The 17,387-nt window shown below is 46.1% G+C and overlaps 1 protein-coding gene across 3 annotated transcripts in view; it reads left to right on the top strand.

Annotated features, from left to right (window-relative positions):
* The first annotated feature begins 8,929 nt into the window (after nucleotides 1–8,929).
* The window catches only part of SMAD9 (SMAD family member 9), a 69,455-nt gene continuing 60,997 nt past the window's right edge, over nucleotides 8,930–17,387 (top strand). For all 3 annotated transcript variants that reach the window (XM_084644777.1, XM_084644775.1, XM_084644776.1), the window contains exon 1: nucleotides 8,930–9,077. The gene's annotated coding sequence lies outside the window, so the exon portion shown is untranslated. The remainder of the gene's footprint in view (nucleotides 9,078–17,387) is intronic.

Below are 17,387 nucleotides of genomic sequence, written 5' to 3'. Positions count from 1 at the left end.
CCAGCTGCGGTTGTCCCACCTAACCTGGAGGGTAAACTACTATTGAGAGAATGGACCAAACTAAAACTGATTCAGGGAGTGCTACACCGAATGACCACTGACCCTTTACAAAAACAACGAGCACAACTAGTACTGCCAAAAAAGTACAGAGCCCTGGCCATGAGGGCCCTGCATGATGACTTTGGGCATTTAGGGATGGAGAGGACCCTGGAACTTATTCGTAGTAGGTTCTATTGGCCCCGAATGGCTGAAGATGTTCGCAGGAAATGTGAGACTTGCGCTCGATGTGTTCAAAGGAAAACTCTGCCCACGAGGGCTGCATATCTCAAGAACATCACCAGCAACAAACCTTTGGAGTTGGTATGCATTGATTTCTTGTCTGTGGAGGTAGACAAGAGGAATGTTGGAAACATTCTAGTAGTGACTGACCATTTTACACGGTATGCACAAGCATATCCCACACGTGATCAGAGGGCCACCACCGTTGCTCGAGTATTGTGGGACAAATATTTCTCAGTCTATGGATTCCCGGCTCGGATACACTCTGATCAGGGGCGGGATTTTGAGAGTCACCTTCTGAAGGAGGTGCTGAAGATAGCAGGAATTAAAAAGTCTAGGACAACGCCTTATCACCCCCAAGGTGATCCTCAGCCCGAGAGGTTCAATCGAACCCTATTAGATATGTTGGGAACTTTGCGACCAGAGCAGAAGGCAACCTGGAGCCAGCATGTCGCATTTCTGGTGCATGCCTACAATGCCACAAAGAACGATGCTACGGGAGTCACCCCATATCTCTTGATGTTTGGGCGAGAACCAAGATTACCCATAGACTTGTGCTTTGGTGTATCAGAGGATGGAGATAGCTATGAAACTCATCAGCAGTATGTATCCCGACTAAGAGAAAAGCTGCGGGATGCTTATCGCTTAGCTACCGCTGCGGCTCGGAAGAACGCAGACCACAACAAACATCGATATGATGCTAGAGTGCGTTCACAGGAGCTCCAGCCGGGGGACAGAGTCCTGCTGCGAAATTTGGGTATTGCTGGCAAACACAAGATAGCTGACAGATGGAAGGCAATACCTTACCTGGTGATGGAAAAGCTGGGAGATCTGCCAGTCTACAAGATCAAACCTGAAGACGGTCCAGGGCAAATAAAGACGGTGCATAGAAACCTTTTGCTCCCTGTGGGGGAATTGGTAAGCACCCCTTGTGAGATGGGCCACGGCAGGGCCGCCGGGCAGAACAGAGGTGCTAGACCAAAGCCGCCATCCAACACAGACAGTGGGCCCCCTGCAGCTAACTTACCCCTATTCTGCACATCTGAGAGTGAGTCTGAGGAGGAAGACACAACCCTGGTGTATCCTGGGATGGAGACAAGATTTCAGTCTCGATCAGCTGAACCAAACGAGAGTTTTCCCTCTTCCGCCCTAAACCCAATGGCGGAACTATTTAGGCCCATTTCTGATACCCCGGTGCTGCTGATGAGACCCCCCTGTGATGACACACACAGGTTATTGGACAATGGGGACAGACAGGTAGAGGATGTCCTGGGCACCTTGGACCCTCCAGCGTTAGAACTAGGAGTGCAGGGGCCTACGCCAGTAGCCGAGGGACCCTCCAGGGAAGCCTCTCCATCCGTCACTCAAGAGGATGTTCCCCCTACCTCGGCAACAGAGATTCTCAATAGACGAGACAGGGTGATAAGACCAGTGAAACGGTTAACTTATGATGCACCTGGGGTGACTAGTGAGGAGCCAATACATTTAGCACACAGGCTTGTGGAAGCTAAAGTGGGCTTCCTGAGGCCCTTTGGAGGAAACCAATGAGTTGGTATAAAGGGAGTGTGATTTGTCGGGACGACAAAGTCTCGGCTGGGGGGAGGATGTAAGCAGTGTCAGGATGAGCTCCACCCTGACATCTGGTGGTGAGGTGTGGCAAGTTGTGGAAAAGAACTTCAGGGGCCGATCTCATTTGCATAGGCACACCCACCACGCCTAGAATGAGACCATAGCTGCCCAAATGGTCACTTTGGCTGCTGTGGGATCCCCAGTGTCTCTGTTATTGGGGCAGGAAGAATAAATTGTTATTACCCTGATTATGGGAACTGTGCTTGGAACTGTACGTGGCCTTTTGTTATGATGGAGGGATTCACCATCAACTAAGTAGCACTCGCTAGGCAAGGGTCATGGGTTCCAAAACTGTGTGAATGGAGAGAGGCTGGGGACAAGTAGTAGTACTTGGTGGCATGGGCCCCTTGGTGAGGGCCTTACATGCTGATTGCACTTCCTCCTCTCTCCACTGTGGAATATCAGAGCTAATTTTGATTTCATTAGAAGTCTAGTTATAGGCTGCTGAGCTCACTTTGGGCTGACAGTGCACCAGCACTGGGACTCCCCTACTATAAGCTGAATTCACCTAAGAGCTGAAATCACTGAGTGTTGTGTTAAGTAGTGGGGGAGCCTGAAGATATATTGTGGAGCAGTTTGTGGGACGGCTGGTGAAGCAGTTCGACGCGGAGCAGTGTGTGGATGGCAGGAGCTGCTTGTGGGCCGTGGAGCTGAGTTCGTGCGGCAGCTGAGCGAAGGAGTTGTGGGGCGGCTGGCGGAGCGGAGCGCAGCTGAGCGAAGGAGTTCATGGGGCGGCTGGCGGAGCGGAGCGCAGCTGAGCGAAGGAGTTCGTGGGGCGGCTGGCGGAGCGCCGCTATGGAGCTATGGGGCGGTCAGCTTCAGATCACGTAAGGTGCCTCTTACCCCCGTCCCATTTCCACCCAGGTTGGGAGGTAAAGCTCCGCCGATAAACTTTCGAACTCTGGGGCTGCCCTGACCAGGGACAGAGACTTTTGGGGCATTGGACTTTTGGGACTTTGGGTGATTTGGGGTTGCTGGACTCAAGAACCAAAGGGAAAAGGGCATGCCCCAATTTGCCTGGGGTGGGGTTGTTTTGCTCATGGGTTGTGTTATGAATCCTGTTGGTGGTGTTTCCCCAACATAATGCCACATTGTTTCTCTCTGTTATTAAAAGACTTTTGCTACACTCAGACTATGTGCTTGCGAGAGGGGAAGTATTGCCTCTTGGAGGCGCCCAGCGGGGGTGGTATATATTTTTCCCAGGTCACTGGGTGGGGGCTCGAGCCGGTTTGCATTGTGTTATTGGAATGGAACCCCTAGATATTGAACCCGGCCCTTGTTGCTGCCAACTCTGACGGGCAGAAGGGTTACACTTAGATAAACTGAACAACAAAAATCGTCATTAACCCAAAGCTGAACCAGTGCAGTGTAGAAAAGTGCCCTATCAAGTTCTGGAACCTCAAGAAACCCAATAACTCAAGTCAGCTTGACTTCCTGAAGTGGTTGATGGTTCATCTTCATTCCCCGCCAAATACTGTGCCCTTTACATTCCTGCCATCTCCTCTGAGTCTAACAAGAAAAGTGCCACAAAAAAATAGTAACATGGCAAGTTTTAGTTCAATACTGTTTTGAACCAGCTTCTGATCTAGAGGGGACAGGCTCCACGTTCCGTTATTGGTATCTTGAGCCATTCAGTCTGGTCACTATTTACATTAATACAATTTACTCTGATAATTACTAACCTGTTGGCTTGAGCCTTGTTTTTGCTGCTGCTTCCCTAACTTTCTCTTCCCCCTCTGCCCCCCGGTCTCTTTGCATCTCTAGAATATTCTTATACAGTCTTCTCAGATCATTCCACCACTGATTATTTCCCTTTTTTCCTTTGCTCCTTAACTCCTGCACTACTCAACCTGTCTCACTGCCTCCCTTGTTGTGCCTTCTTCTTCTGTCTCTTTAGCTTTATATTTTAGCTTTCAAAAGCTGCAGCTGAAATTGTAAAACAAAAGTGGTTCCAATCTCCTCGCTGTGAGAGAACAGAGAATCCAACGACTCACTATGAGCGCAGTAGTGCTGAGCCTGTTGAGATAGATGTTGCACTAGTTGGCAACTGCATCAATTTGTAAAACGTCCTGTCTTTCTTTTAGGAACTGGCTTCTCAAGTCACAAGTGGGAAGAACAGATTGATGTGTCTAGGACAGAATGTGTTTGTTGGGAACAAATGTTTTATTGTGACAATTTTAGAAAGGCTGTATTTGAAGACTGCTGCTAGTTAAAAGTTATATGGTGTACGTACCTGATCAGGGCCTTGTGGTTTTAGGTATGCAGAGGGAGATAAAGTGCCTGCTGTGAAGAGTTTACAATCTGTTGTAACCAGAACACTTCAGTTCACATTATTGTGTGGGGGTTGTATTTAGCTTATATCCTAAAAGTAAAGAAAACAGAGCATCCTCTGTCTAGAAGATACCCTGCTATATTTACTCTCTGTTTCTCCTATACAGCTTCCAATCTAAAAAGGCAAAATACAGACGTAAGAGTAAAGGAAGAATTGTCACATAGTTTTAGGGCTTGTGGGAAATGCTAGGTCTTGAGGAAGGATTTGAAGGAGAAGGCTGCATGACATGTAGGATCAGAGAGTATGTTCTATACATAGGGGGAAGCGTGGGAGAAGCCAAGAACTTGGGTGGGAGGGAAGAGGCATGGAGAAAGGTGGGATTAGGAGAACTCAGGATTTGGACAGGAGAGTGAGAGGTGATGAGTGATAACTTGTAGGCTGGAGCAGAGCTGCGCAGAGCCTGAATGTGAGAACAAAGATTTTCAAATTGACACAGAAGGGGATCTGAAGCCAATGAAAGAACTCAAAGTAGGAAGGGGTGATACAGACTAGGGCTGTGATAACATATTAACTATATTCATGAGGTGTGCTATTCAGTTGCTTTCCTGGGGATTGAGGCAATGTATATCATATCCTCTCATTGTGATAAAGTGACTACATCAGGTGCATTGTATAATCTGAACTGTAACTGTGCATGCAAGAAACATGCTCACTGTGACAGATATTGCAATCCCATGCAGTATCTTTGGGGACTGTTGTATTAATGATTTGTGTACGATTGCGTTCTGTTGCATGGGGGAGGGTTGCCACAACTCCTGCAGAAACTAAAAACAGTGGGGCCTGAGTAAGGTGAGTCAATAAGACTGTAAACAATTCCAGAGGGGTGGTACCATCCCCTGGGATGGTCTGCATACACTTGTTCAAAGTGAGTTTTCTGGAGATCGAGAGAGAGATGGATTTAAAGGCTGAGTTTAAAAAGAGTCAGGGTCTTCCATTTAGCTTAGGAAATTAACTGGAGCTTTGGTCCTAAAGCATCCCCAAACCCTTGCTGAAGAACTGAAAGGAACACTGGCCCCCCAGACTCCTTATGTAGAAGATGAGTGATTACTGGTATGTTTAATAAGCATGTTGGCACTTTTATTGCTTTAGTTTTTTCTGCAATACTTTTGCCCTAAAAATAAATATACTTTGCTTTGGAAGAGCTGTGTGGTAACTTGTCGCAGCTGGCACATATTGCTCATTGTGCTTGGAGAGAAAGCACAGCCCAGGTGCTGGTGTTTAGGCAGACTGGCTTGCTGCGGATATCACAGTGTAAGGGCAGGGGATTGTGCAGCCTTAAATCCCCCAGTCAGAAGGGAGTAGGACCTGGGTCCCTGCCCTGAGGCAGATGACAGCTGGAGGCCTCTCACCTGACTGTGCACTCCAGGAGTGGACCATGAAGGGAAGATACAATAGGCGCACTCATTAGCTTCACCATTTCACTAAATCTGTTTTAAAATCAGTTTAGTTAAATCTGTGCAAGGCTTGTGTGGGCACATTTTAATTTGTTTTTAACTGGCTTATATCAATTTAACTTAAAGTCAGTAAACAACCCTGCTGCTACAGAACACTGCAGCGTATTGTGCACCTTTTCTTTACGTCTGCGATGTAATGTTTCAAGTATATAAATCTTACAGATAAACAGTATTATGGGTGTAAAGGCTCATGTAGCACCTCGGTACTATGGTGACAGCCACTTTATAAATGTTTGTAATAGATTTTTGAATAATGCATCTGTTCGACCACTCATCTATCAAGAAGCCTCCAAGCAGGTGATAGAAGACAGCAATAGTAGGGAACTGGCAGAAGCCTTGAGATGTGTAGGACCAGGCAGGGAAGCTGAAGCAGTCCAAGAATTGGATAGTTCTATTATTATCCCCCCAATCCCCACTGCAAACTTTTTATTATGGAGCTATAATTACATTTGTGTGTGTGTGGTGGGGGGTGTTCTAATGCCTACCCAAACCACCTAGCTTAGCTGCTATGTTTTACCATGGAGACGGTTTGTAATGAAAAAGTTGGCAGGGTGGAATTAACTGACCAACATTTGGCAGCATCTTTAACCATCCATGCAGACAGGTTTCAGAGGTTCGGGCCCTAATTCAATTCAACTGGAACCCCTCAGTGCAACTACAGCTCTAGATTTAGCCAGTGTTTGTTATGTACTGTCAGTGAGGCTACGATTTAGTCATGGGTATTTTTAGTAAAAGTCATGGGCAATAAACAAAAATTCACAGCCCGTGACCTGTCCATGACTTGTACTAATACCCCTGACTAAATCTTAGCTGGGGGCAGGGGTGCTGCTCTGGGGAGAGGGGCGGGAGAAGCAGGGGACCACTGCTGGCAGGGGGGAAGGGGCCGCCCCGGGCCCTCCCCCACACCAATTCTCCTGCCGCCCCCGGCCCGCCAACACACTGCTGCTCCTGCCACCCAAGGGGCCAGGCCCTCAGGTGGGGACAGTTCCTCAGGGGGTCCCCAGGGCTAGCCACACCAGCTTCTGCTTGGGCGGTCCCCAGGGCCAGCTGCCTGCGGGGCCGCCCGAGCAGTTGGCTGCAGAGCTGCTCCAGCAGCAACCGGTGTGGCTGTCCCTGGGGCCACCTGAGCAGCTGGCCCCTGGGGTCAACCACACTGACTGCTGCAGAAGTCACAGAATCCGTGACTTCCGCGACCTCCATGACAGACACAGAGCCCTAATTATCAGTGCCTAGAGCCCTAAATTCACAAGTACCAGTTATTACTAGGGACTTCAATTGCCAGTGGCTGTAGCCCTAGAGATCACCGGTGGCTGTCATTTCTCTTAAACTCTATGTATCACTGCTTCTATAATATGCTTTGTTACAAGCTGTTACACAGGGTGCAAATGATTATTTAAATATTTAATAGCTAATATCTAGTATTACTAGGGTGACCACATAGCAAGTGCGAAAAATTGGGGCAGGAGGTGGGGGGTAATAGGTGCCTATATAAGACAAAGCCCCAAATATCGGGACTGTCCCTATAAAATCCGGACATCTGGTCACCCTAAGTATTACAGATAGGTAATATACTGGCTATGATTAACTGTTTACAAATTTGCAAAAAGAAAAGGAGTACTTGTGGCACCTTAGAGACTAACCAATTTATTTGAGCATGAGCTTTCGTGAGCTACAGCTCACTTCCGCATCCGATGAAGTGAGCTGTAGCTCACGAAAGCTCATGCTCAAATAAATTGGTTAGTCTCTAAGGTGCCACAAGTACTCCTTTTCTTTTTGCGAATACAGACTAACACGGCTGTTACTCTGAAACCTGTTTACAAATTATGATCCTCTGGACAATCTAATCTCTTAAATTGACGTAACAATCCAAAACTCCCTTACAAATGTGGTTTGATGTTATTTACAACATATTTTGTATTAAAAGGGCAAAAGGAAGGCCCTGAGAGCCTCATGCACACAGGAGTAGAGATAGGATCTCCAGTGCTCCAGCTGTGGAGAAGAAAAGCCTTATGCTTATACTAAGCATAGTGCCTCCAGGGCTCCTGGAGTGAAGAGGAGCAGTATTGCTGTCAGTGTTAGCTGGCTCCCACCCCTTGCACTTTTGACTCCTTAATGGCTGGGCTAATGGGGCCCTTCAGTACCTCTCTCGCCTTCCAACACACCGCTGTCACCCCAGCAGTGATCTGTCCCATTATATATTAGTGCAGGATATAGAGCAGTAGAACATTGTCTACGGCGGGGTAAAGATGAAATGGTTTAACATCTTTTATAAACACTGTTATACCACGTTCTGTTGCAACGTACGGACAAACACGGCTGTCAGTTGGATGCATTAAGAATAAACTCATTACAAACGTACCCTCAGCATTGATTACCTGGCAGCGCCACATCCTTGGGTGGGAACGAGAGTCACAAGGGACATGCCATTGCTTTCGACAGGTGAGTGAGTAGGTAAACCCTAGAGACTAACCAATTTATTAGAGCATAAGCTTTCGTGAGCTACAGCTCACTTCCTCAGATGCATCTGAGGAAGTGAGCTGTAGCTCAGGAAAGCTTATGCTCTAATAAATTGGTTAGTCTCTAAGGTGCCACAAGTCCTCCTTTTCTTTTTGCGAATACAGACTAACATGGCTGTTACTCTGAAACTAGGTAAACCCTGTGCAGGGAACAATCTTGCTTTGGGTAGAGGGATGCAAGGGGGTGACCCACTGGTTATCATCCACAGCTAACTTCCCTGCATTTCCAACCTCCATGGATGCTGGGGGCTGAAGCACACTAGCCACCTGGATTCTCCAAGCACCCAAGTTAAGTCCTAGCCCCTCTAAGAGAGTGAAACACACCAGTGAAGGGGGCCCCAGGAGCCTTTTTGTTTAGGGTTTGTACAAGGCTTGGCACGCTGGGGGCTGGGGCAGACTTGCCTGTTTGTACAGCGCCTAGCACGCTCGGGCCTGAAGCAGACTTGCCTGTTTGTACAGCCCCTAGCACGCTGGGGGCTGGGGCACGTACAGCTCCTAGCACGCTGGGCTCCCCTCACTGAATACCAAACACCCCCCCGCGAGGAGCCGGCCTTGCAGGTGGCGGGAGCGGGGCGGGGCGGAGCGGAGCAGGGCCCCCCTCCCGCAGGGGTTCGGCGCGGCCCTGACCCCCCCGCGCGGCTGGGGTGGGCGTGGGCAGCGCCCAGGGGCGGCACCGAGGCAGACGCGCTCCCTGGCCGCGCTCCAGCTCGGCGCACTAAGGCAGGCTCGGGCTCGGCGGCTCCAGCCTGACTGACGCCGGCCGGGACTGCTGCTGCTGCTGCTGCTGCCGCCGGCCCCTGCCGCAGCCCCGTCCCCGTCCCTGTCCCCGCCGCGGCAGCGAGCGGCTGAGAGGCGCGCGGGCGGCAGGTAAGAGCCTCCTTTCCCCTCCCCACGCGAGGCGTGGAGCTGCCCCGCGGCCAGGGCTGCGCCCCGCGGAGCCCCTCGGCCGGCCAGGGGTGGCGGAGGCTGCTGCCTGCCAGCCTCCCGCGGCTCTGCAAACTTCTCGCTCGGCGGGAGCCTGCGGCAGGTGCCCGCCCCGCACCTTGGGCGGAAGGTGCCGAGACGGGCACGTTTGCGTGGCCGGAGAGCTGGGGGGAGGCGACCGGACCGGACCGGACCGGACCTTTCTCAGGGTCCCCTTGTCCGCGCGCGCAAGCGGGAACGCGCTCCCCGCCTCTCTGGCCGTCCCGAGACGGAGCAGCGGCGGGGCGCGGGCGCCTGGGGTGGAGGCTGCCGCTTCTGCGCGGGCGTCGCTAGCGGGCCGGGCACGGACTCGGGGCACGCTTTCCCGTGCTGACCCAGACGAAAACGCACCTCCATAATTACAGTCCAGTGGAGGCAATGAAAGAAATGGCTTCTGCCATGGGGTGGTGGCGTGGATCTCTTCCGTGTAATTGCTCTGTATTGTACTTACCTTGCCGGCATTTAAAAACAGAGGTAAGAATGTGCTTCTCAAGTGTTTTCAGGCTGCTATGCGGATTGTTTCCCTGTGCTAAAATACTTGATTCCCCCCGCTTTGCTGGCTGGTTCCTATGCCAGATATTTGCAAGAGGGAGGGAGGGAGGAAACAGATACAGGAGACAAACTGACGCCAGTATTGTGATCGAAAGGAGGAGCACAAGGAAAAACACTTTTATGGATGGCTAAACGCTGACACGTCTTCCCGCTATTATGATTTCTTTCCTTCTAATTTAGCGGGAAAAAAACCCCACATGGCACGTTTTGAAACACTTTTCCCTTCATATTTCATTTTGTAGTCTAGAAATCTTGCTACTGGAAATACCTGCCAATGAAACATCAGTATTTGTCAGATTTTGTTAGCACATTTGGGTAACTAGCATACCAATCTGAACCAGATCAGTGTCTCTTGGACAAGCAATTACTACCAGTGAGCAGGATTTCCAAAACAATCTTCTCAGCTATGGGAAGTCGCCTGATTTATTTTTTTTAAAGCAAGCCTGGACAGCTGCAAATGGAGGAAATTCATAGTTGGTTCAGTTTCTAAATTGTTATATAATATAGTGGGGAGACTTCCAGATATTTGTACTTTCAGTCTAAATGTATATGAACTGTTACCAGTTGTACTTGCTTTAAAGGATTCTCATTAATGTGAATAAAAATGAAGAATACATGTATAGTTAAATGTTTATTCTAAATAGATATAAGGAAAAAATAAATTCTTGACAAAAAATAATCAACCTCTCAATGAATGAGTTTTCTCTTAAACTCACAGAAGCAAGAAATAAGGTACAAGTTCTTGGACTGTGTTCAGGTTTGGGGTTGTGCAGGAAGGACAGTGCAGATAAGACAAAGTCATTACTTTATAAATGAGATGCACGTAGGAACGTGCTTATAGAAGTTAGGAGCACATTATTTTCTAACCTTCTGTGATGTAATCTAAAGGAAGTACTGTAAAATTCGTCTTTGAGCAATGAATCCTCACAGCGATGGCTTGGACAACTGTCATCACTCAAACTTCATCCTTTTATTCAGCCAGACAGCTCCCTTCTTTTAGATTTGATAGGTACCAGCGCTATTGCTGATCTGCGCTAACATTTGTTGGCTGGTTTGTGTTTGTTTCCTATTCCCTTTTAAAACTGGGAAGTAATTTTTACGTTTCCTTTGTTATACCAGTTCAAATAAGTATATATCAACAAAGTTTTTGGTAAATGAAATTTGTTAAGAAATATATAGCTATATATTTACTGAGCTCTACAGTGGTTTCAGATTCTCATCTCTGTCTGGCTTTCCTAGGAGAGGGAAAGGTAAATGTTTTCTTCTTCACTTTATTCCTGGCATTTAGAAACACCAGCAGTTTTGCAAAAGTGACTAAAATATGGATCTAGTGTATTTTATTACCACTCACTGTGGTAATTAAGGTTGTAAAATTATTAAAGGCACCCAGAGTCTGGGATAGACACTTCTGTATATGTGTAAACTGAAATAAAATACAATGGCGTACATCCCCAGTACCTTACAACACTCATTTTCACAATGTGCTTTTGAGGTAGGTAAGTATCTTATTTTAACACATTTGTCCAAACCCAAGAGACACATACATATATGCCCAAAACATATGTTGAGGATAGAAGTATGTTTAGAGGAATCAAATATCACAAAGGTCTGGATGCTGCTCCCATTGGAAATCAGTGGTAGCACTCACATTGAGTTCAGTGGGAACATAACTGGGGCTAACCCCCTAGAATAAGACTAGATACACAATAAAAGATGTCACAAAACATTGGATAGTTAATTCCCCCACCCCTCTTCTTTTCTTTACAAACTTTCTTCATCTTAACTATCTGCTGTTATCAGTCAGGGAGATAGTGTGTCCCACAATCCTCTCTCTTGAATACTAAACTGTTGTAATTCTAGTGGCCAGCCTAATCCATCTTGATAAAGTTTTATTTTCCCCTTGTTTAATTCAGAGGTTGATAGCTGTTAATTATTAGTGACCTCTAACCAGAGCACTAAGTAGAGTATTACTAACAATAGTGGCTAGCTGCAATTCCAGGATCAGCTGGACTGTGCCTTCTGTTTTAAATGAAATTAATAGACTAAAGCTGGCCAAGAAGAAGAAAATGTGCTTTTGAGTAATTTGTCCATTGCAAATAATATAATGTAATGTTACTAATGAGCATTTCTATAGATTCTATTTGCTCCGAATATTCTTTGGAAATTAGTGGGCGGGGGGGGGGGGAGAAAGCATGGTAAATATTTTAAGTAAAAACAAAATACCAAAAAAACCATGTCTGCAATTGGTGGTTGTTCCCTACTGTCTGATTTCCTGCTGCTGGTTGGTATAAACAATAATATGGATGTTTATTTGTACATTAGCAGCACAAAATAATGAATAAGTAACAATATGAGAGCTTTATGCTGGTTTAGTACTGTCCGAGAGCATTTGACATAAGAAAAAATCAGAAACAGAATTCAGTTTCATAAGATGGCCATTCAAAAAAAATAACCTAACTCATTTTCATTGGCAGTTTTTTTGCATCATGTTCAAATAATAAGATTAATATTTATGAAAAGGTGCTTATAACAAAGAATCTGGGACTGCTCCTGAGAATGCAGTGGGAAATCTATTGTTTATTTTTAGTTAACTGAAAATCTTGCAGCCTCTACTCAAGAGAGCTGTGCCAAAGGGTTACAGGATTGGAACCAAGACTACTAAAATCCATTCTAGTAAATGAATTTGAATTAGAATTAAGATAAGATACCAGATTTGTGTTGCAGATGTATGTGGCTTTAGACAGATGTGGCTTTGACCATTAAAGGTTTCTGCAAGAATTGTTGCAACACCTTATACAAACAAGATATAGACTGTTTCTTTAGTTCAGAATCAGGATTGCAGCAAATAAGGCAAAGATGTAACTCCTCCAGGCAGATATATTTTTGGGATGGTGCACAGATGTAGAAAATTTCTATGGCTTTTTCTTTCCAAACCTACTTTCATATACAATACTTCTTCACAGAGCTAATCCCCATCATTCTGGTGGTTGACTTTAAGGTTAGGGTTGCAAAATTCACCCTATACTCCCCCCCCCCCATTGATTAGGAACACCTTTGTGTATCCTCACGGTTCTTAGAGCAGGAATGCAATTTCTGTATCTCTTCCCACTTTCTCTGTCATTGTCAATAACTTCACTATCCTCCCCTCATCCGAACTCTTGGTGACAACTTTGGCTTCTCTCTGATTCCTCACATCCTTAGCCAAATCTTCTCTCTTTTTTTTTCTTGACTGTACTTTCCAAATTCCTCCCTTCCTTTCTTTCACTGCTGCCACAACATTAGTCCACACTGTGGCAACGTTCCATCTTTGATACTGCAGCCTCAAGCTCTCCAGCTCTGCTCCCCATCAGAAACACCACTGCCAAAATCCTGTTCCTTTTCCTCTATGCTTCAGTCATTTCTCCATATAAATACACCCTCTGGAATCTGTATACACCAGCTTTCCTTCTTTCTTTCACATTAAATTTTAAGCTTTGTACTTTCAAATCTCATATGGGAGTTTCTCATAAGCTCCAAAGCTGTGGTTCATTTAAAAACAAATCAGGATGTTTGTTCAGTGTTAGGCCTCCTTCCCCCCTCTCTTCCCCCCGCCCCTTCCCAGGTTTCACTGGCCGCAGGAGTAGGTCCATCACCATTAGCTGGTACTCTGTTGTTTGTTCTCTATTGCACTGTACTTGGTTATGCTTCTATTCTGTAAGCAGTTTGAGGTATGCAGCTGTTACGTGATTTGGTTTACACTTCTGCAATGGAGTGTTTGCTAACTTTACTGTAGTGTGTAAATAATACTTAACTGCAAATGGTTGTGCTAGGCAGTCACCAACATTCAACAAAGTTGAAATGTTTTTTGGTTTTGTTCTTTATTCTGTGGTTTTTGTTTTTGTTTTTTTGCGTTTAATTTTCTAGGTTGTTTTACTTAAGTGTGAAATCCTTAAAATGGTGTAAAGCTGCCTGAAATAGAAAATAAGACATTGGCCAACACTTCCACACTTCAGGTGCTTAAATTTAAGCACCTAATGCCACACATTGTCTCTCATAAAAACACCCTGATTTTTAGAGGGAGTGAGCACCCCACAACTCCAGTTGAAGTCATAAGCAAGTGCAGTTGTGCCACGGATGGGAACTGTATATATACCTGGATGGATGGGTACCCAGCTCTGTTGGTCCTTAGCCATGTTATAGTGAAATACTCAAATCCCATATAAAGAAGAAAAAATTCTGTGTCCCCTTATACCCATTTTATACTTTGTGTGCTTAGGAGAAAATGGAGCATGATGGAATTACAGCTACTTTATTTGTACCTGCTGTCAATCGGATTGGAATCAATTCTGAAAGTTCTCTCTTCTGGAATTTTTATTTTGAAACCTCATCTGTATTTGTTTTGCATTCAACTACACCAAGCTATGTCTTTGTAAAACACATCACAACAGTGTTAACATAACATTAATAGTCAGATGCTGAAGGATTTCCAAACACCTTTGGTTTCCCCTGATTTCAGGGAAAATTGAAGGCTCTCAGCACCTAGTAGAACCTCACCGAATTGGGCCCAAAATCTCTTTTGTAATAAGCTGGAAAATTTTACACCTATGAAGATCTAATATTTGCTTCATCTAGTACCTTTGTTTGTGTGGCACAGTATAGATCAAATGGTACATTGTGTTCTAGGGACCTGAGATACTAAATTTTCCACATAAAAATCCTACAAATGAAAAGTCCGCATTAAGTACAGGTTAGGTAACAGCTCTTTACGTATATCTCCATTACAATAGGTTGAACATCTAATTCTGAGCTATTCCTTTTCCTAAAATGGTTGTGTGGGAAAATCTCCAGGAATCCCAGTAATTGATCAGAAGGATTACAGGATCTGATTACTATGGAAATACATTCTAGCTCAGCCCTGACACTGAAATACTTTTGCAGTACCCTTCTTCCTGTAAGTGTTTGTCATTATGGCATTTGGATGTGCACTTCATTTGAGAAGGGCCAGCATTTATTTTAAAAATCATTAACTCTATTTTTCCAACTGTTTCATTTTTAGGAACAATGTTGGACATTGCTACAACTTAGATGGGAATGCCTGGTATGCAAGGAATTTGGGACTCTTCCTGCCTGTAAAATGGGGATAATATTTCCTTTCTCCTAGTCTTTGTCTTGTTTATTTAGGTTGTAAACTCTTCAGGGAAGAGACTTTGTCTTATTGTGTATCTATTAGTGCCATTCACCAAGGGGTCCTGCTATCATTTAGGGAGTCTAAACACTAATAAATAATAGCAATAATTGGTTAAGCCTCCTCTTTCATTGTCTCGGGAAGCCCCTTCCAACAGTCCTTAATCAAACAAAACTCCTTATTGTCTTCAAATGGAAGTTTTACCTGAGCAAGGACTGCATGATCGGGCCCTTGTTCTTTATTCTGGTAAAGGTCTAGATCATTGATTGAAATCAACATGTGAGGTTCAGCTGGAGAATTAAGCCCCAGCTATGCCCCAAAGGCCCGGTCTACACTAGAAAACTAGATCGGTTTAACTATGTCAGTCGGGTCGTTAAGCTGGCCTAAGTCCCCAGGTAGACAACGCTAGGACAATGGAAGAATTTTTCCATCCACCAAGCTACTGCTGCTGGAGGAGGAGGATTAACTACAGCAACCAGCGAACTCCTTCTGTTGGCGTTGGTAGTGTCTACTTTGAAGTGTTACAGTGGCGCAGCTGAGATGCTGTAGCACTTCAGTGTAGACACTACCTATGCCAATGGGAGAGGTTCTCCTGTCACTGTAGTTAATTCACCTCCCCGAGAGGCAGTAGCTAAGTCAATGGGAGAGTCTTTCCATCAACCTCGTGCTGTTTACAGGAGGGTTAAATTGGCATAGCTATCTCTCACAGAGGCATGGATTTTTCACACATCTGAGAGACATAGCTGTGCCAATGTAAGTTTTCTTATAGATCAGCCCTTGCTGAAGCCAAGCGTGGCTCATTATGTATAGACATGGACACCAGTTTCCCTAAGAAGTTAATACTTTAATACCCAGAAGGCCAGTACAATCAAAGGGAGATGATTCTGAGTAATTGTGCTACTTATATGTACACTAAGCTGGGACCTGGTGGAATAGGGTAGGCCTGGGTTCCCCTGACCCCGTATGAGGGGCTGGATGTGCACTAACCTTTAAGCCAGAAGGCTGAAGTCATAGACTTGCTGTTTGCCCCAGTCAGGAGGCTGAGGGCCGTAGACTGTTTAAGTGCTTAGCGCTGCCCAGAGAACCAGGCCCATAGACTATTGTTGTTCCCACCGACCAGGACTACCAGCTCATGGGGGTTCACTAAACCCTCCTGCTGGAGATCTGAACTGCTGTTCGGCTGACTTACTCAAACTTGGATATGGCATTTACCTTCCTAAAATCTATACAAAACCTAAGAGTCCTGTCAGGTTTTGGGATGAGGACGATGGGGCTGCACCATTTGCTTTGGGACCTTTCAAGTGCCCCCAGGTCCAACGTTGCTTGTACCTCCTTTTCCACTATCTCCGTGTTCCTTGTAGCAGGGGCCGAGTGGTCTCTTGGATGATCATCCCTGCCATCATCAGTATCGTATGCTGCGTGAAGGTGGTCTATCCTGGTCAGGCTATGAACACCTTTAGTAGACTCCTGACCTGCCTTTGTTGTTCTTGGGTCAGGTTGTCCCCAATCTGTGGCTCTCCGGTGTCAGTCAGGATGGGGGCGAGGGGTCCGAAGTCTGACTTTGGGACATACGGGGCAATCTAGCAGCCCCTCTCGATTCTGCCATGGCTTTAGAAGATTTATATCGTAGACTTACTGTTTCTCTTTCTTGTCTGGTTGCCAGATCTCATAGGTGACCAGCCCCAGCCGGCAGATAGCCTGGTGGCAAGGGCCCTGTGAGGTTAGCAGTTTTGATTCATCTGAGGGGAGCAGGAGGACAACCCTCTCACCGGGCTGGAAGGTTCTCTCCCGGGCTCCCTTGTTGTAGGTCTGCTCTTGAGCCTTCTGCGTGCTGGGGAGATATTTCTCTTGCTAAGACCCACTACTTTCACCAGCTGCTCTTGTGGCTGCAAGACGTTGCAGGAGGCCCTGTTCTGGGGACAGTTCCTGTTCCCAGCTCTCCCACATTTGTGGCTGCCAGGCATACAACAGTTCAAAATGGACCTGCATTGATGATTGTGGGACCTTCCAGATGGCCAGAGTAGGGGTGGGATGAATTGGTCCCAATGTTGGAGGACTTTTGGGGGAAACTTTGGCAGCATACCTACAGCCCTACCAAATTCGTGGTCTGTTCTTGTAAATTTCACGGTCCTAGAATTCTAAAAATCTTGAATGTAGTGGTTTCAAATATTTAAATCTTAATTTTCATTGTGTTTTAACAAAGGATGAATATATATTTAAAAACAGCAAAATATAGCCCTTAAGTGAGCATTTCTCAAACTACAGGTCCCGGCCCAAGAGGGTGTCGCAGTATTGTCACCCTTGCTTCTGCACTGCCTTCAGAGCTGGGTGCCCGGAGAGCAGCTGTCAGGATGCCCAGCTCTGAAGGCAGTGCAGAGTTAAGGGTGACAATACTGCAACCCCCCTACAATAGCTTTGCAGTCCCTTTTGGGTTAGGATCCCCAGTTTGAGAAACACTGTGTACTTTTGTATACTTTCACCCTATAGTATAGGTAAAA

The sequence above is a fragment of the Lepidochelys olivacea genome (genome assembly GCF_965140295.1).
Source record: "Lepidochelys olivacea isolate rLepOli2 genome assembly, chromosome: 1".
In the NCBI taxonomy this organism is placed as follows: domain Eukaryota; kingdom Metazoa; phylum Chordata; order Testudines; family Cheloniidae; genus Lepidochelys; species Lepidochelys olivacea.
This window is presented reverse-complemented; position numbering and strand designations above follow the sequence as displayed.